Source organism: Protopterus annectens, chromosome 9.part0 (genome assembly GCF_019279795.1).
Source record: "Protopterus annectens isolate FY-2018-M chromosome 9.part0, PAN1.0, whole genome shotgun sequence".
Classification (NCBI taxonomy): Eukaryota; Metazoa; Chordata; order Ceratodontiformes; family Protopteridae; genus Protopterus; species Protopterus annectens.
This window is the reverse complement of record NC_056743.1, coordinates 1,552,495,950-1,552,521,358: the sequence shown is the minus strand read 5'-3', so window position 1 is coordinate 1,552,521,358 and position 25,409 is coordinate 1,552,495,950. Positions and strand designations below refer to the sequence as shown.

At 38.9% G+C, this 25,409-nt stretch overlaps 1 long non-coding RNA gene across 1 annotated transcript in view; it reads right to left on the bottom strand.

Annotated features, from left to right (window-relative positions):
• Positions 1–7,576: 7,576 nt before the first annotated feature.
• LOC122812174 overlaps positions 7,577–25,409 on the bottom strand; it is a 272,309-nt gene continuing 254,476 nt past the window's right edge. Inside the window, exon 3 of the long non-coding RNA XR_006366347.1 lies at positions 7,577–8,106. This is a non-coding gene — a long non-coding RNA (uncharacterized LOC122812174). The remainder of the gene's footprint in view (positions 8,107–25,409) is intronic.

The following is a 25,409-nucleotide window of genomic DNA, read 5'->3' as shown; positions in this document are numbered from 1 at the left end:
CATCAATTTTAGGGATACAAGAGAAAAGGTCTACAACATCTATGGTTACAAATAACAAATTATTACTTCTCAAATATGTAGGATATTTCTTCAAAAATTCCCATGAATCTTTCATCATATGTGGAATTTTGTTGTAAATATGTTTCAAGTGAAAGTCAATAACTGAACCCATAGGGAATGTTTTAGAATGACTACCCAAAATAATAGGTCTAAATGGGGGGTCTATTGTATCTTTATGGACTTTAGGGATTCCCACTATAGAAGCTAACTTGGGATGTTCCACTTTAATAAAATTATAAGTGTCTATAGTGATTCTGTTATCTAACAGGAATTCTTCTATATGTAAGTCAATCCTACTGTAAGCAATGTTAATCTCATTCAAAGATACAGTTTCATAATTTCCCAACATGTGTAATAAATCATATATTTTTGAAGAATATACCATGCTGTCAAAAAAGACAATACCACCCCCTTTGTCGGGTTTCATTATTCTAATGCTGTCATAATTTCTTAAGTCAGTAAGGACTTTTTGTTCTTCCAAGGATAAATTATAATTAATCTTTTTACCACCAATATGATTTTGTAGTCTATATACTTGTGTTACGGATTTGTCATAAATTGAAATAATCGGATACATAGGGGGCACACACGTGCTCTTCTTTTTTAACCCTTTGCACTTGTAGTCTTGCTTACTAGAATCCTTTGTTGTGTCTTTAAACATGACACTTAAATTAAGTTTTCTTATATATCTTTTTATTTCACTGATGCAGTCAACAAGTCTAAATTTAGTAGCGGGGATGAAATTCATCCCTTTAGAAAATAAATCAAAGTGTACCGTTTGTAATGGGTAAATGGGTACTCAGTGTAGTTATAAATCTTAAAATTCTTATAATTGTATACTGCACCTTCCTGTGTAATCTTTGCTTTATTGTTGTTAGACAAATCCTTGTTGTTCGTCTGTAAGACCATTGGCCCTTGTTTACTTAAATTCTCTTGTACTTGACATTCCACTACTGTACCTAATATTCCTGTTGTTGTCTTCTCCAATTCCCTCCCCATTTCCAGTCTCTTTGTCTTCTCCTGTTCTCTATGTGAAAAGAATTATAATCTTGATTATTCCTTTGATGCCCATATGAATAATGAACATTGTCAAATTCTTCACTTGAAACTTTTTTAGAATATTTATAATCCACTTTATATTTGTCCCATATATATGCCCTTCCCTTCTTATATTGTTCCATGTCTCTACAAAACTTCTTATTTTTGCGAAAATATATTGGTTTGGTAGCATTGTCAGCTACATTAAACTGTTTAACATACAGTTTTTCCCATTGCGGGAACACTAAATCATTCCTGATAATCTCATTCAATTCCTCCACTTCCTGCATGTCTCACTAATTTCTCATCGTTATATTTAATTAACATTTGCATATATTTAAAACCACATTGATCAAAAAATGTGTTAAACTGTTGTATAATGTTGTCAGTCAAATCAATTCCCATAGGGCATTTAAAAAATCTAAGTCCCATAGGGACTATATTATGTTCCATACATTTGTTAAAATATGCATTGTCTAATTTAATATTGTTAATATTGTTCAACTTCTTACCCAGGTCATATATAATGTCCTTTAAGGTTTCTTTAGGAACCGAAGAATTAACATTGTCTACTACTGGGTTATTATTGTCAAATACACAGTTTTTGTCCAAAAATGTTTTCAAAAGGTGGTTGGAATTACCACCTTCTCTGTTAGTCATATTAACGGACTCCACAACATTCCCAGTCCTTTTTTCATTACCAACACTTGGTTCTTGATGTATGTAGGTCTTTTGGGAAATTACATTCTTCGGTCTAGTACCCACGCACTTTGCTTCCAAATCCAGGTCCGCAAAGGACCAGTCAAAGGTGAAGTCCGATATACCCAGCTTGGTACTGTTCTTTTTATTGATTGAATGACAAGTAGCTGGTAAATCTATCAATTTCGAACAGTCATTACCATTCCCCTGGCCGTTTGGTATACCTGGTGAAAGTGCTTAACCTGTTGGATTATTCTGTGTTTCGTTTAATAAAATTACAGTTTGGCTGAGGATACCGTTGGTTTTTGAGAAATTTATATCATTTGTTTCATCTGTTCCACTGGCTTTCTAAAAGTTTATCTAACTGCTGAGAGTTTGGCTGTGGATATCGCTGGTTTTTGTAGCCATTTGTTTCATTTGTTCCACTGGCTTTCGTACACACTTTTCAGCTGCTGAATTGCAGTTTTTTTGGTGAGTTTCATCTCAAGACACTGGGACTGTCAACGTTCTATGTGTTATTCTGTTTACCACAAAAGTGAAAAAAGTGACACTCCCATTTAAAAGTAATTAAAACTCACGTCAGTTATTTCAAAACACTTTTTCATAGATTTGAAATTATACTTTTACAGAAAAGGTACAATTTCTTACATGAAAAGTAAAGTGGAAGGCTTTTCCCTGAAGAGAACCTCCCAGCACTTCAACAGCATTCACTGACTGTCAAGCCTCGAAAGCCCACAAGAGGAGTGCTTTTTCCTAGCAGGAAAGCTCAGAAGGGATTGGTGCCCAAACCTGAAATTTTAGTCACTTCATGGTTTGGCCATGAAAAAGGTGTCTTGTAAGCTTTGGAAGCAGGCCAGCTAAAATCCTTAGCAGGCTATAACCAAATAGGTAAGGTTACTGTGGTGGTGATCCATATACAGAACATATGCCAGTCACTGCATATACTTTTTTACCCCTAATGCTTGCATTTTGCAAATTGTAAGTAGCAATCCAGGTTTCTGTTACTTTTTATCTGGATTCCAGTCAAATAAACATTACATTTTCAGCACCACTTATAAGTAACATATTTTATCATCCTTATATTCTGCAGCAGTACAGCATTATCTCTACACGTAGTTTACCTATATCCTTTTTAAACATAAGGTTATAAAATAATTTAATTCATTATTGATTGCAGTATGCTGTTGACTTGCACAACATTTAATTATTTTAGTGTTATATCAGGTTTGACTTTTTAATCTACTTTCATTGTACCCTGGTGTACATGGTGTAAGTGTCTTTAATTATTTATTTGAATTTGTTGACTGTGGTAGAGCACTGATCAAAACGATCAATTTGTCTCAGCCAGAAATTCTAACTCAGTTTTTGGGCCTGATTGTCACTGGAACTGGCCCATCTTAGGTCACTGCATTTGCTTATCGAAGAAATACACAAATACATTACTACTAGAATGGAAACATTGTAGTTAGGGACACTGTTTGAACAAGTAGTGAGATCAAGCATAACCAGCCTGATGTATTTGCATTCATTTGAAGGCATCCTGCAGTTGACTGATTATTTGATACTGGGGTTAGTCATGTTAAAGTCTTTTATCTTAGCTGAGAGGAAATGTAAAATTGAAAATGCAGCATCATGCTAGCAATATATATACTATGTGGGTCTAGACTGAAGAGTATATATTCACTTCATCAATTATTCAATACATGAAACCCGTAAATGTCAAAAGTCACATTCACATCAAGCACTCATTGAAACTAGAAAAAAAAAGACAAAATTATTTTTTGCAGGGAGGGGATGCACCTCCCCCATACCTATAACTTTAAATATACTAGCTCTGAGTTTACACAGCACTGGAGAAAAAGGAAGATATCCTTATCCCACTGTTTGTGATTTCACACAGAAAACTAATGGAACTGCTAAGGATTGTAAGTGAATATGAGAGATTCACTAATACTGCTAAAACTAAACAGGATGTAGATGGTCACTTAGTCTACATCCATCTTACTGTATTTCTTCACTTGTCATACTGCAAGCTAGGAAAGCAGTCATCTGATCACTTAAAGGTACACAGAAAAATAAGTCAACAAAAACACTGTCTTTTTCAACTACAAAACAATATAATTGCTGTTCAGATCATAAAATGTTCCTTGATATATAGCCCAGAAAGGATAAAGAAGAATACAAGGCAAAATATCTTTGTGATAACAGCCATGTTTTAATTTCTGTTGTGTCAGCTATTTAACTGTCTAGTACACTATTTATATAATTTTCTAAACAGTATAAACTTTAATCATTTTAGTCGTTCTGTATCCATAAAATGTAATTGTTTTAAAATTATAGTTATGTACTCACCATAACTCTGCATCTGTGTTGTCTCTTTTCATCCTTCCTCAACTGAAGGTCTCGGATTTGTCCTTGGCCACTCAACAGATTTTAGGCTCCATAGCTCAAGCTCCTCCCCTTACCCATAATCCCCCAACTACTCTTGAGATACCTCAGATCGAGTTTGCCCTCTGTTTAGTTAATCACAACGTAAAGCTGGAAAAAGCAGCTAACAGTAATCTCTGAGTTAAAGAATCCAGAAGATGAAAAGGTGGGAAACAGGGGAAGAATCAGGAAAAGAGAACTCTGAAGCCCACACAGCAGAAACTAATCAGGAATATCCCTTGGGTCATACTAGGATCCAGACAAAATGGAAGGGGGAATGGTGGATGGGCGGTTGAGGAAGGAGAAAAACAGGCAGCATAGATGCTTGTTATGGTGTACATGACTATAGTATCTGATGTTGTCTTTTTCATTCTTTCTCAACTGATGGGACAGAGTCCCCAGCTACAGTAATCTTGGGTAGTCCTCAAGGGAAGATATTCAGGAGTATAGTGGAGCCTATCTGGATAAAATGTCTAATTTGTAATGAGTGCACTGGAACATTTAGCAACTGTACAGATATTATCTAAAGATGCTTTAGACCAAAAAGCAGATTATGTGGCCATAGACCTGGTGGAGTGTACTTTAGGACATTTGGGTAATGACAGACCTTTGCTCCTGTAAATATAGGTAATGTTGTTCTGACTTCCTTAGGTCCTTGGTTTTGTGAATGTAAAATCTGAGTTATTTATGGACATCCAGTAAATGCATTTATTCTCCCTTACTGGAAAATGTGGGAAAGAAGACTGGTTGATTAACTGATTGGTTGAGGTTAGTTTCTGACACCACTTTAGGTGGAAAGGATTAACTACTCTGAAGTGAAAATTTCAACTCTGTCCTTGCTGTGGGTTTGAAGGGGGCATGAGTAAGGGCCTGAAGAATTAGTGTGAGGTCCCATGGAGGTGCAGGATCCTTAGTCTAAGCAGCAAGGTATCCTTAAGAAAGCCTTTGCAATATTTTAAGGAAGCTAAGAATTAACAATCTACATCCAGGTGAAAATTTGAGATGGTAGCCAAATGCCCCTATACAGTCGAATAATTAGCTCCAACATTAGAAATAGCTGGAATCAATGAGGAAAAGGGGTCTAAGTGTCTCTGAAGGGACCAAATTGATAATCTTTTCCATTTACTTTTATAAAGTTTCCTGGTAGAGGTTTGTTGGGATGATATTAGAATGTATCACACATGTGAGGAAAGCCTAGAACTTCCAGCCATCACTGGAAATGCAAACCATGCAGTCAGTTTGAGGGATAGCATGTCTGGGTGAGGCAGTCCAGACAGGTGAGACAGAAGGTAGTAAACAGGATACAACACCCAGGCAGGGTGAAGTAGGTGAGGCCAAGGGATGAGGAACCATGCTTAGCGAGTCCAGAATGGAGCAATGAGGATCACCTTGCTCTTCCACTGGAAAGCTTTCTGAATAAACTTGGGAATGACAGGAGTAGGAGGAAAGGTGTATAATAGACTGTATGGCCAAAGGTGAATTACAACATCTCTCGGTAACTCTTCTTCCATGGGGGATCAAGGAAAAGACATCACAGCACAGTTGGCCCCATTGGTAAAATACCATGTCCATCATTGACTGGTTGAGAGAACACTCATGAGAGAGTACAATGGACTTGCTCAGCTTGTCTGCTAGCATATTGGTTTTCCCCTGGAATATGCATTGTCAAGAGAAAGTGGTCAGAAGATATCACCCGTTGCCAAACTCTCATTGCCTCCTTGCAGAGTGGATAAGATCTGGTTCCCCCTTGTTTGATGATGAACCACACCACTGACATGTTGTCTGAACTGTAACTATTCCTACAGGGAGAACATCTTGCAACACCTACAATGTATATAGGACTGCTCTCATTTCTAGGACATTGATGTGAAGACTGGCCTCTGTCAGGGACCACATGCCTTGGATTGGCCTTCCCCAGTATTCCCCCCACCCCCACCCCAGCTGGGAGGCATCCAAAGTCACTGTGGCCTAGGAAGAAGGAAGAATGAAAGGACCACTGCACTGCTACAGTCCACTGTAGAACTCTCATGTGGAAGCATGCCAAGGGATCTAATACTATGGAGACTGCCATCAAACCTAGCAGTTGGAGAAATAACTTGGCTGGAGATGAATGAAAAGTAAGGACATGTAATGCCTGCTTCATTAATGCATCCAATCTTGTTTGAGGTTTGATGTAGCCTGTGAGGGTTGTAAACCAATTCTCCCTGCTCCACTCTCAAGGTAGAAGTCGGAGCCAAACTGTTCAGCACTGAAGTTTGTAACTGATCCCAACCAACTGGATCCAGCACTGATGCTACTGCTCTGAGATGCTTCTGGATCCAGTAAAGTTGGATCCATCCAGATCAGAGAAAGTATTGGAGTTGAAGAAAGGCAAGTCTTCAGATCCAACACAGACACACTTGGAAGTCTTGGGTCCAAAAAACTCCCAAACCATTTGATAGATCAGAGTAGGAGTTAAAGCTTGGAGCTGAATGGTGGAGAAGCGCACGAGGCTGATGGGAGCTGGGGCCAGTAAAACACCCAACTGAATCTGGGTTCTGATAAATTTTCTCATCATCCTATCCACATCCACTTCTGATAAGCTCCTGGATTACCTGATAGAAGATGGAGTTGATGAGGGATGGGAAGCTCTTCAAGGTGTGTCCTGAATGAAGAGGGGATGAAGCCTTGAAGACACAGGTTTTGGAGAAAAACTTTGTGACTTAGAGCTGGATCCAGTTGGCTCTAGATGAGAAGGTGGATCCAAAGGTTTTGTTTTTGCTGAAGTGGATCCATTGGAGGTGTTCGGATCTGATAAGTTAGATGTTTTCTTAGGTTGAGCTAAGCCTGAAGAAGCTGAGAAAGTACAGCAGTCAGAGGAATGCTTTCTCGTCTCCTTGGGTCTTTCTGCTGTGTCCTGTCAGAGGATTCCTTAAAGGAAGATGGGGCTTCAGACATAAAAGAAGCAGAGGATGGAAGGAGACCTCTCAGGATTAATTAAATTTTCCTCTTGACCAAAACCCTGTTTTTGAAACTGGAGTATATGTCGCAAGAAACATTAAGATCCCCTGGGCTCAAACAGTATGCACATTGTGAATGGCTGTCAGAATTTGAAATTGTATGTCCGCAAGCAGAGCACTTTTTAAAACCAGTAGGTTTTTCTGACATTGCTGAAATTACAAGAAAATTCAAGAAAATACAGACAATAACTAAACATGGAAGATTTACCATAAGAAAGCAAAAGAAAAGAGCAAAGGCTTAAGGCCCAAATGCCAAAACTAATGAGGAAATTCTGAGTATATAACTTATTTTTCTCTTTTTTTCATATATATATATATATATATATATATATATATATATATAAAGGGGGGGATAAAAGTGAGGATTAAGAAGAGGAGTATGGAAATAACAAATGCACTTATCTAATGACCCATCTTATTGATGAAGTGGCAAATGAGATCTGAGGTTTCTGAACAGTAGTTGGGGGATTATGTGTAAGGGGTGGATCTCAAGCTATGGAGCGTAAAGTCTATCGAGTGGCCCAGAACTGATTCAAGGTCAGGTTTGAGACCCATCAGTTGAGGAATGGATGAAAAAAGACATCAGATATAATATTTATTAATATTTTCCAATGAAAGTAAACTAAATCTGCATAGTGTCTGATTTACAAAATGGCAATAAATAAAGTAAGTATATTATCATTGCACTTAATGGGCTACATACATTGTTTCAAAGTAAAGAAGAAAAGCAGCAAAATAAACTTCTATGAACAAATATTCTTTCTTTTTAGTGAGTCAGTTTTTCCTTTTAATCCCCAATGATGTTTTTCTTCATGTTTCATGCTCTGCTCAACAGGATGTTTAGAGGGTCTGTAGCTTGATTCATGTCTTCTTTGGTCTATGCCTGAAAAATTAACACACAGCCATGATACATAAATGAAGATAAGTTTTATACAAGAAAAATGGCTGTGTGATAGCTGATCATAAAACAGCAGATGCACAAAATAGAATTATTACTACAGGATTTAATATATGTATGAAAGGTCTGTAGATGGCAGATCTTACTACATAGCTAAATTCTTTATCACCTGGATGTCCCATAGTAAAGGACAGTGCAGTCTGTAGCCATGGTCATTAGGAGGCAGGTAGATCAGGTATATAATGAAGCAATTTATTCACATACTTTTATTATTTTTTGCCTCTAAGTTTAAGAAGGACTGAATAAACAAATAATACTGTAGCCAGCTAAAAAGCTAGGATATTAGAAACAGGAAATATATATTCACACAGGCAATATGGTATAATCCAAATATAAAGGAAAGCCGGCTATTTCTGTACAGAAAACAATATTCAAATATTTTTTGCATGAAGACTAAAACTCCAATTTTATATATATATATATATATATATATATATATATATATATATATATATATATATATGTGTGTGTGTGTGTGTGTGTGTGTGCTTGTGTGCAAGCTCTACTTCTGTAAGTTAAAAAGGTCACGCAGATGGATTACACAATAACAGATATATTGGTTTTCAGACCCAGTATACACATAATACCAGGGGGCAGAGGAAGGATACCTTTCTTATAATCCTATTATTTGTGCTATGATGAGTTCTTATACAACTGCAATGTGCTTTGCTGCAGAATTCAGTGAATGTGAGATTACAAACTACTACAGTTTAAAGGTTCTGTAGGAGTTGGATGGTTTATCATATTCTCTGAAGTACTGTTGTAGCAAAGCCTTCGTTACTTATGGATGGAAAAATCCAGTAAGTAATGCTTTGAAAATATGTGGACAAATGATGATGTGGGAAACCTGCAGATACTTTTAGCAGAAATATTTCTGTAGAAAAATGAAGTTCATAGGTTTATAGGAGGTTACTAGGTTAACGGCCCTACACCCCTTACACACCTATTCATATTTATCACTGAGTTGCCACAATTGTCAGTACACATGGGCACCACCCCAGGAGTGAATTTATGGTCACTCATCCATTGATATAGGATGTGTTTGAAGAGGTTCAGGGAGGGGCTCTGCTTCACATGAATGGGAAGCTTTTTCCAGAGAATGGGTAGTCTCTGGGAGATGTATCTATCTCTCCAGTATGATCTGTTCATATCAGAGACTAGGTTAAGATCCCTGAAGTAAGTGACCCTCATGCAGTTTGATTTATGAATGTGCAGCATTTCCATCAGGGCCGGATCACATACTGCCCTGTAAGTCAGGAACAGCTCTCCGCTTAGCAGATTGTAGGAGACAGAATACACTGACAGGGCTTTCTGTCTTTCCGCATCAGACTTTTTTCGTGTACCCTGCATTTTCTTGGTGAGAAACCTCTGTGGTCTCTCCAGCTGTTGTAGGTGTCTGGTGAGATACATGCAAAAGGGGGCATTTTATTAATTTACTGGTCTGATGAGGGCCAAGTACACTTGAATTATATCATCCTTAGATCTAGAGGTGATGCCTTTACTTATGAGATGTGCCACACAGGAAGATCTTTCTTACTACTGTGGATACGTGGTGGTTGAAGTTCAGATTGCTATCAAACAGAGTATCCAGATCACGTACCACTGGGTCTACACTTAGGGGGTGCTGTTTATTATGTAATTAACAGGGATGTTAGCTTTCTCAAAGGAAATAATAGTGCATTTTTTGCATTTAGATTTAATCTGTGGCTTTGGCACCAATCATTTGTCTGCATTAACCCTCTCTGCTGCATGTTAGCATCGCTGGGGGGAATCGATTTGCTCCCAATTTGGAATCGTCAGTGACCTTGGTCAGCCATAGGCTGGATAGTTGCTAACATGGTAGAGTAATCCCTAACATGTCTAGTTGATACTGTTCTGTACTTGACATTCTAGAAAATAACACAGTTAGTTAACCACTTGGAGAATGCCTGATTAGATGCGAACAGTCCTATTTCTCTTAGATGAAATAAACAACTGACCTGTCTGTTGTCTATCTACTGAGTTCTGCCATTTGTATATAATACCTTAGAGCCTTGTCAATATCTGCACAGTGATATTTTTTTTTTTTTGTTTTCCTGTTTGAGATAAAAAGCTGGAAACTGAACAGATTAATACACAGTATATTCACAGACCACCTTATCCTGAAAAGGATTTTTTATTAGAATAATCATTCTTTGTGAAGAGAACATAAGTCTCCTTGTACATTACGGCACATGATTCAGAATATCTTCTTGTTGAAGTAACAGCCATTACAAACAAAAAAACCTTGCAGGACAAATGTTTAAGTTCAGCAGACTTGATCATTTTAAATGGAGGTTAAATCCATTACTTTATTACAAAAATTAAAATCCTAAACTGGATCCACTGGATGTCTAGGAGGTCTCAGAGTAAGCTACATTTAAAAGTTGTTTAAGAGTACTGCATATGGAAAATGAGCATCCATCATCAGACAGGATAGTGCTGCAAAAAGACATACTTTAGCCGATAAGCAAGCACACCCTAAATTAATTAAATACATTAAATGAAGTAATACTTGAGAAACTAAAACAATATACTCAGTAAAAAGAATGTTTTTTATGCCAGACATAAAATGCAGTCCACTTAGAGAGAGAAAACCTTCTAGTACTGGAGTTAATCTTTTTCAAAATAGACAATGCCTAATCAGAGAGAGCAAATAACTGCTACGGATTAACTGGAGATGTTCCATGGTGTTTCACTGACAGGTCTGAAGGTGGGATGAAGAGCTTCCCTTACTTAGGGATCTTGACCTTCCCTCCTTTTAGCTGCATTGCTACTGCCTTATCAAGAATTTTGGCTTCTCGGGAAAACAATAACATTGGCTGTTAAGATTCCACCTTATATTTGGGTCCAAGTTTAGGCAGTGAATGATATTTTTTGCTTTGTAAAGTTCAGGTGTTAGATTCCACATGGGAGTTACGATATGTCTTAGTGGCTCAATATAAAAGTAATATAGGCATGTAGGAATTTGGGGTACAGACTATCAGAAAGAGCAAGGCCAACACTTATTTATTTTTACAACTGAATTTGGGCAGAAAAAAATGATTAAAAAGTGTTCTAGCACCTTGGCATATGCCTTGAAAGGAGATAGATATTTAAATATATAGAAAGCATTCTTTTTAAAGCAGTAAAAAATCCACTTTTATCTTTCCTGATAATAAGAACTTCTGTGCTTGAAAATTCTTCAACACATAACAAATGCTACTCTCTTATTCATGCTATCATTTAACTGTGTCTCTGATTGGGATGGCATCATGGTATAGCTGTTAGTGTTTGGTCATCTAGTTTGGTTCCTCAGTTGAGTGCCTTCTGTGAAACCTGCATGCTCTCCACGTGTTCATGTGGGTTATTCCTGGGTATTCTGGTTTCTTCCCACAGCCAAAAGATATACACAGGTGAATTGGTGTTGCACAAAAACAAGTTTAGGTGTGAGTACAGTGTTAGAGTGATTGTATATGCACATCCTGAAAGGGATTGCGGTCTGTTCAAAATAAGCATTTTATGCCATGTGCCCAGTGAGTGCCAAGCAGGCTCTGGCTCCCTTGTGGCCCTGTACTGGATTAAGCAGGAAAACAGAATGAATGAATGAATGAATGAATCTGAATCTGCTGAGGTGAAAATACAGCAATACTGCGAATGAAAGGCTTAAAGAATTAATGCACAACGCCGTGCTTATCTTTTATCATTATAACTTTTTTCACAGAACAAAATACATTAATTTGTATGTATTTAACATTGTATTGTATTCTTTTACGACAGACTTTGTTTATAATACCTTAAATAATCCAGTTCCTTCTCAAGAATGTCAAACCCAGCAATTATTCATAAATTAAGTCATTTTATTATGTGCTGCCAAGAAATAACTCAAAACATTTTTAAGGTTCTTGTTGCATAATTTCATAAAATAGCCTCAAAAACTGCAAAATAAATGGCAACAGTATACATATAAGTAAGGCACCAAACTCCTCACAACCCCTTTCTGAGGACTACATTCAATGAAATAAACAACAAATCAAAAAGAGAGCAATGAGCATATGATACAATCATGTAATCATGCCAGTGAACATTGCATGCCACTCTATATCCTCCAGAGTTTCCTTATTACACAAGGTTCTTCTTAGAACCTGCTTCATACCATGATTGGTCTTCTGATAAAAAATACCAAAAACAGCTGCTCAATCAAGCTAGTGTTTAAAACAGAGCAATTTATTAAATCAAGTCGCTTGGGAGCCACCTGCTTTTGTATCTCACCAACTCTATCATCTTATAAATTCAAAAAGACTGGATTTAATCAGAACAAACTTTTTTTAAAATCAATAAATGGTTATAGCTTTACGACAAAATATTACTATAAAGCACTTATGTCAATCTGAAACTTTTCTTCCAAGCCTCCCTGGGGGGTTACAATATTATCCCAGTAAAAAATGTAAAAAGGCAAACTCTTTAATGTTAAGCACTTTTGTCCTGATTAAGTGGACTTCATTAGAATAAAAACAGTACACACTTACATGCTTTATATACCCTATCCAATCATTAAATTCCCTTCATTACTCGTTAAACAGCCCCTTAAAGGTATATATCAGATGAATACATCCTAACAAGAAGAAACCCTTTAATTATAAAAGATATTTAAACAATACATACAAAATAAATGTACATAGATGTAATAATTCAAATCCATTACAACTTCATAGATCACAGTTTTAAAATCTGTTTATAGAGATATTACCATTTAAGCCAGGGAATAAAGTTGCCTAGTAATTGCCACCATAATTCCTTATATTCCAAATATGTTTGCCAGTTATCCCCTTTTGCATATGGAGAGATGTTTTCTAATATAAAAGACCTCAAATGAACTGAAATTAATACAAAGCAAAGAATGTTTAAAGAGGGCATTATTGGTACCACCCCCCCCTTATACAATAAAGATGTTCACATAGTCTGTGTTTTACAGATCTCTCCATTTTACCCACATAAAATGCCTGACATGACTGACTACATTTTTAAGATTCAAACATGATATATCTAAGGATCAGATTATGTTCCTTGATGTAAAATTAAAGAAGGATGAGCAGGGTATAGTATATACAGAACTATACAGAAAGGAGGTTAAGTGTAATAGTTGGGTCTATATTAGAACAGCGAACATTCAAAATGTCGAGTGTTCTAATATCAACCTGTTTTCAGCGAAAATATCGAAGAAACAGAAACCAAATTTTTTCCTAGGGAAATAATTTGGTTGTCCGTTTCTGTTGCTTCGGTATTTTCAGCTCTATGGTGGAAAGTTACGGGTCAGGTTCAGGTAAGTGTGCGACTGTGTGGACATGAGGTTTAGGGCGGGTTAGGTGAGTTAGGGCATGGGTCAGGTAAGTGTGCGATTGTATGGATGTGAGTGTTAGGGCGGGGTAGGTGAGTTAGGGTTAGGGCACGGGTGACGTGACTGTGCGATAGTGACGGACCTTAGGGTTAGGGTTAAGGTAAGTGGATAGTTAATGGTGTTATGTATAGTTTAGTGTAGGGTTAGGTGTAAGAGTTTAGGTGTATGTGTGTGGATTGCTGTTTGTTTGGTGTGCTTGTGTTGTGTGTATGTGTTTTGGAACAGCGACTTTTTTCCCTAGGAAAAAATTAGCTGTTCTGAATGTTTGATGATTTTAATTTTCGATTGATACGGTTCGATATTAGAACACTCGACATTTTGAATGTTCAGTGTTCTAATATAGACCCTAATAGTTACTTGTATCATAATAGCATGCATCCTCCATTTATGTTTGGAAATATAATTACAAACCAGATGCAACAAGTAGTTAGATTAAATACTGTACATGACAGGATGTCCGAACAACTGGATGTTGTGGTCTCTGACTTTCTAAACAGGGGTTACTCAGAGTCTGAAGTCCGTGTTGCTAGTAGGAGCACACACCAGCAAAGACAAAGCAGACGGCTTCAGCCCTATTTTGGTAGTGTGAGTCAGGACAGAGCTAGAGCGGGACCGCAAGTAAATAAAATGAGGTGCATGCTTACCTATAACAGGAACACTGAAGCAGTAAGGAATATTATTAGGCAACATTGGTCAATTTTAAGGGACGTTCCGGCATTAAAGGAAATAGTAGGGGATCCACCTGCTTTTGGGTACAAAAGGAAGAACATTTTGAAACAGATGTTATGTTATAAGGAGCAACGCAAGGAATTATTTAAATTAGGAAAAGTGAAACAAGGTACTTTTAAATGTGGGATTTGTGTTTACTGTAAGCATATGTTCACACAGAAGTCCATTACACATCCAATGACAGGTAGAGAACTTGTTTTACATGCATATGGGAATTGCAACACAAGCAATTTAATATATTTAGCTAAGTGTGATATCTGTGATGCTTTTTATGTGGGAATGACAAACAGGAAATTTAAAGAGTGTATAGCTTGCCATCTCAGTGATATTAGACATACAGTTGTCACAAATGCTCTTAGTAAACACATTATAGACAAAGGTGATCAACATAATTTTAAGTTTATGATTTTAAAAGTAGTTTATAGACCATTGTGGGGTGGGAATATAAAACTTTTGACTGAAAATGAAGAGATGAGATGGATTTTAAGAATGAGAGCATTTGTAACACCTGGTCTTAATGACAGTTTTACTTTAAAGCCTTATTTAAATATGTTGCATCAGAATGTGTAATTAGAGTCATGTGACTTTTTAAAATGTATTTAAATTATGTTTTTTAATTGATAGTATTTATTTCACCTGAAGAAGCCTTGAAGGTGAAAGTGTCTACTTGCAAACTTGAACTTGGATTAAATATTTGTTGTTTTAGAGTGTTTCCAATTTTCTTTTTCTTTTTGGACTTAATTTTGTCACTAACAATATACAGACAATAAGGGCAAGCTCCATGTGTTTCCATAATACCATTCTCACTGCTGTCAGAACTGTTACCTTCAAGAATATTTCTGAGGTTTTTACCCCTTTTAAAACAAAATCCATACCCTTAACTAACTTCATTAATGGTTTGTGTGCAATAACCAACACCTTCCAGATTCCTAGCATAATTTCTTTAATTATGTCGTTCCTGAGACTAAAAGGTAAACCATCTCTTTATTGAACACAATACTGAGGGTATCAGTCTCTTCATTCCTTAAATTTTCCCTTTTCAAATTGGTTAAAAATTTGTTGCTGTCTTAATAATGACATCTCTCACTACCTCTTCACATAATCTTACTGGATAGCCCTCTCAAATAAGATCCTTTTAATAAACCTAATTCTTCCAAACATTTCTTTCCTCTGAAATCATCTATGACAATCTTACCATCTGTCCTTGAACTAAACCATATTTTTACCTAAAGGGGTGATAGCTACTATATAAAAGATAGGAATTGTAAAAAGTGGATTTATGGTAGATAGTGGATTCAAATGTCTCCTTACTCATGTCATGTCTTTATATAATTCAACATCTAAATAATTGATAGTCGTATCATTAAAACTATGGGTAAAAGTTAAAAAATCAGTTGATGCATTAATATATATTATAAACTAGTTCAAACTCTCCAATGAACTTTTCCAAATTAAAAAAAAATGTTATCCAAAAATCTGGAATAAAATTTAATATTTTCCATAAAATTAGATTCAAAGAGTACTTGTTTCTCCCATACCCACATTACAATGTTGACATAAACAGGTGCCGCCCCCATAGCTGCTCCCTTGATCTGTTTAAAAAGCTCTCCTTCAAAGAAAAAAATAATTATTGTGGAGAACAAGTTCCATCATTAAGGAGATATTCCTAACTTCCCTATCAGTCAGCTCTTTGAAGGAGACCAATGCTTGTCTAAGCCAGTATCATGTAGTATGGTCGAGAATAAATCTTTCACATCAGTGGTAACTAATATAGTATTAGTCTAAAAATCAACATTACAAATCAAATCTAAAAAGTTCCAGAAATCTTTAAAAAAAAGACTTTAGTTTGAAATCAATATATTTAGCCAAAGGTTCAATTTTAGATCCAGCTGAGGCTACTATAGGTCTTAATGGTGAGTCATTTAAACATTTATGCATCTTAGGGATACCAAAAAAAGGAGGAACTAACTGATACATGTGCCACCATACAGTCATATTCCTCTCTCTATAAATCACCTGTCATCAGTAGGTCATATACAGTAGCATCTATAGCTTTAAAAGTGAGTTCAACCTCCTGATTTGAAACCGTTATGTAGGTATCAGTATCCCACAGTAACTGAAGAACTTACTGATTATAGACCATAAGGACCACTCTATCCTCTTTGGCTGATTTCATAACTGTAATTGTCCTGTCCTTCCTCAACTTATTTAATAATACTTTCTGTTGAGTTAAATTATAGTATTTTTTCACTCATACTCAAATAAATTTCTAAATTCAGCTTTGATAATAATTTAGATTGATTTAAAACAGGATTCACCAGGAAGTTAAATAAACTTTTTCTCTTCAAACCCCCTCTGTGTCCTCTCCTCCCCCTTTCAAAAATCAATTCCAAATTCATTTTTCAAAAAAAAATTCTCAGTTCAGTCAATAAATCATACCACACAAATATCCCTGGCTGGTACAAAAATAAATCCTTTGTTAAATAAACTGCATCACCAGTTAAATTACTATAATTATAAATTTTAAAACCTTTAAAAGAAAAAACATTGTTGCTCATAACTGGAACATTTAGTGACTTCTCCCCCTGGATCTGTTCCTCTTGGACATGTTCCAATCCCCCCTCCTGTATTCAGATGCGTTGGGATAATTGTTGCATTGTGCTATCCATTCTGAACTCCTCTCGGGGGGGGGGGGGTCACAAAAAATCATTGATACCTAAAAAAAAAAAAGAAGTTATTTCTTACCATAACGTTCCATCTGTGTTGTCGATCTTCACTAATCCTTGACTGTGGGCTCAGAACCGACTCAACTGCTTTTCAGTTCGTGCCTCCCAAACTCTCGAGCTAGGCTCTACCCATAATTCTCCTGACTAAATTACCTCAGATTGAGTTTGCCTATAATAGTGATAGACAGACAAGTAGTAATAAATAAGAGACCATATCTGTGTCCCTATTAAGAAGCCAGTCTTTGGGGCTATTCGGTCTAGTAAGAATCTTAGACAGGGGGAAGGAGGGAGGAAATGTCAAGGATTAGTGAAGATCGGCAACACAGATGGAATGTTATGGTAAGACATAACTTCTTTATCTGATGTTGTCAATCTTCACAGAATACTCCCTAGCTACCGGAATCTTGGGAGGTCTCATGAAAGAATATTCCTGAGTACCATCGAACCAAATGATGCACATCCCCTAGAGACCTGATCCAGTTTGTAATGGGTAATAAAAGTATGAGGAGATGCCCATGTAGCTGCTGCACAAATGTCATCTACAGAAACTCTAGCATGAAAAACTGCAGAAGCTGCTATAGCTCTAGTTGAATGGGTTTTCATGGGCTGTGGCGGGTGAAATCCCTTTGAGTGATAAATAAATGTGATACAATCCCTAAGCCATTTAGCTAAGGTAACCTTAGAAACTGGGTTACCTAAGAAAAGTGAGGAAAAGGAAATGAACAGTTGGTAGGATTTTCTGATGCCCTTTGTACTGTGGAGGTAAAAGCATAATTGCCAGCGGACATCCAATAAGTGTAGACAGTACTCTCCTTTATTGGAGGAAATTAGGGAAAAAGACTGGTAGAGGTAAGGTTTGATTAATACTTGACTCTGAAACAACCTTAGGTGAAAAGGATGGATTAGTCCTCAGGGAAACCGTGTCCTTATGAAATACTAAATAGGGGGGCTTGCAGGACAAGGCTTGAATCTTCAATATTTTTCTGGCTGAAGTGATAGGTATTAAAAAAAAAAGAAATTATGTACTCACCATAATGTTCCATGTGTGTTGTCCATCTCCCCCTCATTCTTAGCTGGTTGTGTTCGGAACTGATCCTTGGTTCCGACTCAGCCTTATAAAAAGCTAAAGGTCTTCCACTAGCTTGTGGCTAAAACCCTGTCCCATCATGCACCACTAGAGCTCCCCAGATCTTGTTTGCTGATATAGCTAAATAAAGGTCACTGAATACCTAATAAAGCAATCAAGAAGGTCAGAGAACATTAAACAGCCAATTGCATCAGCTCGGTCTTCCAGGAGCAAAGGGCTGGGGGAAGGAGGGTGGGATGTAAGAATGAAGGCGAGATGGACAACACACATGAACGTTATGGTGAGTACATAACTTCTTTATGTGATGTTGTCCTATTTTGCCTTCATTCTTAGCATGTTGGTACAGAGTCCCCAGCACCATCTTTCTTGGGTGGCTCAAGAGAGAATATTCTTCAGAACAGTGGACCAAAAGGAGGCACTGTTCCTGGAGGCGAGATCAACTTTGTAATGAGTGATAAAAGTATGAGGCCTTTCCCCTGTTGCTGCAACACAAATGGTATCAATAGGTAGTCTAGCTTGAAAGGCAGAAGAGGTTGCAATGGCTCTTGTACCATGACTTTTTACTTTATGGGGAAGTTTTTTTGTTTTGTGATTGGTAAGCAAAGGTAATACAATCTGATAGCCATTTTGAAAATGTGACCTTAGACACAGGAGCTCCCTTCTTTGAGTCTGAGAAGGATACAAATAATTGGTCAGACTTTCTGAAATCTTTTGTCCATGTAAGTAGAAATGTAACTGTCTATGTACATCCAGTTGATGTACGATATATTCTGCCTTGTTGTCATAGTTAGGGAAAAAATGCTAGCTCTATGGATTGGTTCAGGTTAAATTCTGAGCATACTTTGTGTAGAAAGGATGGGTTTGTTCATAGGGATACTCTGTCTTTGTGGAAAAGCATGTAAGGAGGCTTTATTGACAATACTTCTAGCTCTGAAACTCTTCTAGCAGAAGTAATAGCTATCAAAAGAATCATTTTCCAAGTCAAATACTTGAGATCGCAGGATGGTGTAGGTTTGAAAGGGGGAAGAATCAAATGGAATAAGACAAAATTCAAGACCCATGGTGGTGGAGGGACCTTAACAGTTGGTCTTAATAAAAGAGTACCTTTGAGAAAGGCTTTGCAAAGTCTGTGGGACATCACATTGGGACCTGTTTCTCCTAAATGGAAATTAGATATGGCTGCTAACTGAACTCGAATAGTAGCTGCAGTTGCCCCTTCATTAAACAGCTTTGCTAGGAATTCAAGAATGGAAACTATTGGGGCAGAGAAGGGATCAATGTGGTTATTCAAGGCCCATGAAGAAAATCTTTTCCATCTGCTTCTATATAACTTTCTCGTCGAAGCCTTACGAGATAAGATCAGGATATGCTTTACTGACAGAGAATAGAGAATCTGAAGGGAAGGGTTGAGTGTCCCTGAAGCATGAGTCAGGAGGTCTGGAACTGGGTCCAGAAACCATGGCTCCTCCTGGAGGTGAGGCCATAGGAAGGGGAACTATATTTGACAAGGCCAGTATGGGGCAAATTCCTTCCCAAGTGACTGGCTTTCTGAAGGACTTGGGGTACTAATGGAAAGGGAAGAAATGCGTAAAGGAGACCTGAGGGCCAATCGTGGACAAGTGCATCCCTTGGTGACTCCCCCAAAGGGGGGAAATCAGGGCAAAGTAGCTACTGCATTTGGTGTTTATGGATGTGGCAAAAAGGCTGCAGCAAGGCTAGCCCCATTTGTAGAAAATCTTCTCTGCCACTTCCTGTTTTAGGGACTACTCATGAGGCATTAAAATAGCTCTGTTGAGTTTGTCTGCTATCACTTCCTTTTCCCTGGGATGTGCGTTGCTACTAGAAAGCGTTGGTACGTGGTCGCCCACTGCCATACTCTCAGGGCCTCCCGGCAAAGGGGGTAAGATCTGGTTCCACCTTATTTATGTACCATACAACTGACATGTTATCTGCCTGTATTGCAATAGTTCCTAGCAGGAGAGAGTCCTGGAATTACTGCAATGCTAAAAGCACTGCTCTCATCTCTAGAACACTGAAGTGCAAATGGGACTCATGGTCCTGCCAAGTGCCTTGGACTGTCCTTCCCAGATAATGGCCCCCCCCACCCTATCTGGGAAGTGTCCGTGGTCACTATGGCTAATGGCTGGGGAAGAATAAAGGGTTGACCTAATGTGACATGAGTGGAGTAAAGTCACCAATGAAGGTCTTTCTTGCAAGATTCCATTAACAAAATTTGGTTGGACATGGGTAGTTCCTGCACAGACCACTGAGTGAACAGTAAACACTGTAGAAGTCTCATGTGCAGACATGTTAATGGAATTAGAGTTATCGCTGCTGCCATGGTTCCCAAGACTTTGAGGACTGTTCTTGCTAGTACTTTTTTCTTGGAAAGAAGGTTTAGGACCTGACGTCTTAGGACTTGAACCCTTTCGGAGGGAAGTTTTGCCATCATGTTTGTTGTATCTAGATCTGCTCCTATAAAAATGATATGCTGAGATGGCAACAAGGCAGATTTTTTTGTTGTTTATTGTGATTCCTAGGTGAGAGCAGAGGTGCAAGGTGGTGTCTCTAGCTTTGGATAGTAGATGCTCAGTGCTGGTGGTTAGGAGCCAGTCCTCTAGGTAGGGAAACACTCAGAATCCTAGGCTTCTGAAGTGAGACGCTACTACTGCCATACACTTGGCGAACACTCTGGGGGCTGTAGTGAGGCCAAAGGGCAGAGCTTGGAACTGGTAGTGACTGTCTCCCAGCCAAAAGTGCAAATGACTCCTGGATCGCCTGTTCATTTTTATGTGGTAGTATGCATCCTGGAGGTCTATAGAGCAGATCTAGTCATCTTGTCCCAGAAAAGGGAGGATTGACTGCAGTGTCACCATCTGGAACTTTGACTTTCTTACTGATTTGTTTAATTTGCTGAGATCCAGGATGGGTCTCCGGTCCCCTGTTTTCTTTGGAACTAAAAAGAACCTTGAGTAAGTTCCGTATCCTATTTGGTCTGCGGGGACTCTTTGGATGACTCTTTTGTCTAGTAACTTTTGTATTTCTAGAGTTGCCTGTTCCCTTTGACTGGGTGGAACATCTGGGATGTCTTTTGTGTTTGGGATGGGGAAGGAAAGGGGTATGGAGTAACCTCTGTATACGATGCTTTGCACCCATTTTTCTTTTGTTATTGTTAGCCAGGCTACTGGGTACAAAGACAAGTGTCCCCCGACTGCCTCCAGAGGTGGACAAGTGGGCCTCCTTTCAGGAGTGCTGAAAGGGCTTAGCAAGGAAAGATTCCCTGTTGCCCTGATTCTGAGGACCCCATCTGCTGCGTGTTCAGCGTCTTCCATTAGCACTTCCCCCTCTGCCCCTGGGGGAAGAATCACCACGTGTGTCCTGGAAAGCTCTCTGCAATTATTGAAACCACATTTTTTCCTCCTTTCTGACCCTTTGGATAAGGTCTAGTAGGTAGGGAAAACAGACTTCTACAGCAGAGAGTCTTTCCTTCTTGTTCACACCTGGTTAGTAGGTTGTTGATTTTTGGCCTGAACAAAGATGAGCCATTGAAAGGGGCATTTACAAAAGAATATTTAAATGGGAAATTCCTGAATCTGCTGCCCTGCTCGCTCCATCCGCTGCATAAGAAATGAGCCTTATGGAGGACTTGATGACTATTAAGGTGGAGAGCTGAGAGGAAACCTTTTTGATACCCCTTCAGCTACTGAACCTTGGAGGGTATCTCCTAGCTCTTTCAGGAAATCTCTCTCTGAAGCCTAGTAAAGTGAGTCAGATAATTCAGCCATCTAAGCACAAAAGATGCTGAAGAGAAGATGTGCTTTCTATATCTGTCCATCGTACAAGACTCTTTGTTCAGCAGATGTACAGAAGAGGACGTCTCTGAAAGCTTCTTTTTGGTGGCTGCCGTCACCACCATAGCATCTACTGAGACTCCTTTGGTTAGAAAATGTTTGTCTGTAGGTGATATGATGAATTTGTTTTGCCTCCAAGGAACAGGTTCCACTGAGTCTGGAGACTCCCATGCCTTTCGACAAACTAAGTCTATCAGCTTGTCGAAAGGCAGAGACACCTAAGTGGCAGAAGGGTTAGACCCAAAGACCTTTTATTTAGATTCCCCCTAGGAAGAGTTGATGGGCTTCCAGCTGCCTCTCTGTTTTAGTATTTCCAGGATGTCTGCGAAAGAAACATTCTCAAACGGTGACCATGGGGACTCCTCTGAATCAACAAGGTCTGTATCTGATGTGATGGACTCCTCTGGTTAGTCCAAATGCTTCCTCTTAGATAGCCTCTTTTGAGGGACATCTTCAGAAGGGTATTCTGGAAAGGTTTTGGAAGACAAGGGGTTACCCAATGGGGCATCCTCAGGCCTAGGGTCTCTGCGTCTCTGTGGATGCAGTGGTACCAAGATAGACACCGATGCCTTTGAGGGAAGAATGTCCCGACCCGAGAGTGGACCTGTCTGTGGAGACAGCACTCTCTTCGTCACCTCAAAAGCCCCCCGACCCTGGACTGAGGAAACTCTCTGCTTCGAAGAAGCAGAAGAAATCCCTGGAACCAAGGGGGTTGGCTCTGAGGCTGAGGTAGGAGCCAAGCTCATCTGAGCAGACGCCTCGAGAGGCAAGTTCTGAACTGACAACTGCCTGATCTGACTCCCCTCCCCGGACCTGATGACTCCTCTAGTTTGAATGGAACCAAGGAAGTTAGAGCAATAGCCAGACCCAAAGATCCTGTGATAGGTCTCAGTTACGACGGTTCCACTATAATCAGTCAGACATTCTGGCTCCGATGTCCGAGATCGGATCAGAGAAGGACTCAGCGGTGAAAGGGTAGCTTTTGTCAGTTCTGAAGCCCTATGGGTTGGATCCAGCAATAGTTTGGCAAGTCCTGGTGTCCTCAAGAGCCTCTGCACCACACATCCACATCATCATCGGACAGGCTCCTGGAAGATCGAGTGGAGGGAGCAGGAGATTTAGAGGACTGCAACAATGGAGACCTTAGAGTGGGAGTTAAACAGTTCCAATTCAGGGGACTGGTTCTGCAAATGAAATTCCAATGGCACTGAAATTGAAGGAGCCAAGGTAGAAGGCTTCTTGGGCCTGATGGCCTTTGGGTCCGAAGAAGAAACTTTAGATAATTTTTTAGATGGCTCCGACTGAGCACTCAAAGATAAGGACCTTTTCCCTAACTTGTCTGATTTTGAAGAAGGGGATTGGCCCGACTTTGAAGGACCCTGACCTTCTTTGATTGCTTCAGAAAAGGGGGTCTTCAACAAGCTTCTCAGAATGAGCTTGTTCTTTCTTTCTAATAATACCCTGTGACTAAAGGAGTGACAGATGGCACAGTACTCTTGAAGGTGTAGCGCTCCAAGACAGTACACACAAATGGCATGTCCATCAGTTATAGACATTATTTGGCTGCATTTGACATATTTTTTTAAACCCAAAGGGTTTTGCTTCCTTAGAATCTTTAGAAGACATGACAAATCAGGAACAACAACAGGAAAGCAGCCAACAAACTACAGAGAAAATATAGTATACTACTGCTTTTTTATTTTTATTTTTTTTTTAACAAGCACAAAAAAACGATCACACCAAAACCACCAAGGGAAAGGCCATCTAGCTTAACTGGGCAAAGGCAGCCCTCTAACTTAAATGAGCTAGCTTCAAAGAATTTAAGGAGGAAAAACAAAGGGTAAAGCCCTCTAAGTTAAACGGGCTAAGGCAGCTCTCTAATTTAAACAAACTAGCCTACACTTAAGGGAGGAAAAAGAGGAAAAAGAAAAAAAAGAAAAACCCTCTAACTAAAACAGGCTTTCTAGAAATTAGTTTAAAGCAGGGATAGGGGAAGAAAGGCCTTGCACAAAGGATGACAGCCAACAGCAATAAAAACAGAAGAAAAGGTGAAACACAGACAATTTACTTAGTCAAAAATTAGCTAGAATAAAACAGTTGGAAAAAAGCTAACAATTTTACAAAATATGCAGCTGAAAATCTATTTAGCCAGAGCCAGTAGGAAGAGCACCCGATCTTGTTTAGCAGCAAATGAGATATGGGGAGCTCTAGTGGTCTATGATGGGATACGGTTTTAGCCATGAGCTAGTGGAAGACCTCGAGCTTTTGTATAGGGCCGAGTCGGAACCGAGGATCGGTTCTGAACCCAACCTGCTAAGAATGAAGGTGAGGGCATCACATCAAAGTTTTCCAGGTCAAGAACTTTAAATCACAAATTGCAGAAGGTTCAAAGGGGAAAAAATGAGAGATTGTAGCATGGAACAATGGGTTCTTTAAATGGAGGCCTTAACATTATGGTTCCTTTCAAAAATGTTTTGCAAAATTTATGAGACATTAATTACGATCCATCAAACCCAATATGGAAATTAGATATCACAGCGAGATGGACTCTAATGGTAGAAGCTGAGGAACTAGAGTGATAAAGAGAGGCTAGAAAATCTAAAACTTCATCCACAGGAGCTACGTAGGGGTCAGTATTACTGTCAAGCCACCATCTAGTAAATTGTATCCATTTGTTATGGTACAGCTTTCTAGTTGAAGGTTTGTGGTGGGCCAAAATGATCTGTTGGACCACGGAAGTGAGGGAGAAATGCCTGGAAATCATGGGAACTGGAGAAGCCATACAATGAGCTTGAGGTGGTGGAGATTTGGAAGAACCATTCCCTCTGGATGGGATAACAAGTCTGGAGCTGGGTCCAGAATCCAAGGTTTCCAAAGCAGGTGAGACCAAAGGAAGGGAAGGCAGACCTGTCGAGGCCAGAATGGAGCAATGATGATTATTTTGTTCTTCGACCTCTTGTCTTTCTTTAGAAACTGACACATTACAGGAGTGGGAGGAAAGACATACTGAAGACCGGGAAGCCAATCGTGGAGAAGAGCATCTCTGGGTGACTCCCCCAGATGGGGTATCAGGGCATAGTAACTGCTGCACTTGTTGTTCAGAGGGTATGCAAACAGACTGCAGAAAGGGTGACCCCAGTGGTGGAATATCTTTGGAGATTCTACTATATATCTGTTCCTGGGAACATCTTTTCCACCACCACTGAACTGAGAGACCACTCATGAGGCACTTCTCTGCAATCACGTTGGAGTTCCCCGGACAGTGCGTCACCATTAGAAAGTGGTTGGAAGAAATCACCCATTGCCATACTCTGAGGGTTTCTCGACAAAGAGGGTAAGACTTGGTTCCCCTTGTTTGTTGATGTACCAGACTACTGACATGTTGTCTGTTTGTATTGCCACTGTTCCAAAGGGGAGGGCATCTTGAAATGCTTGCAACA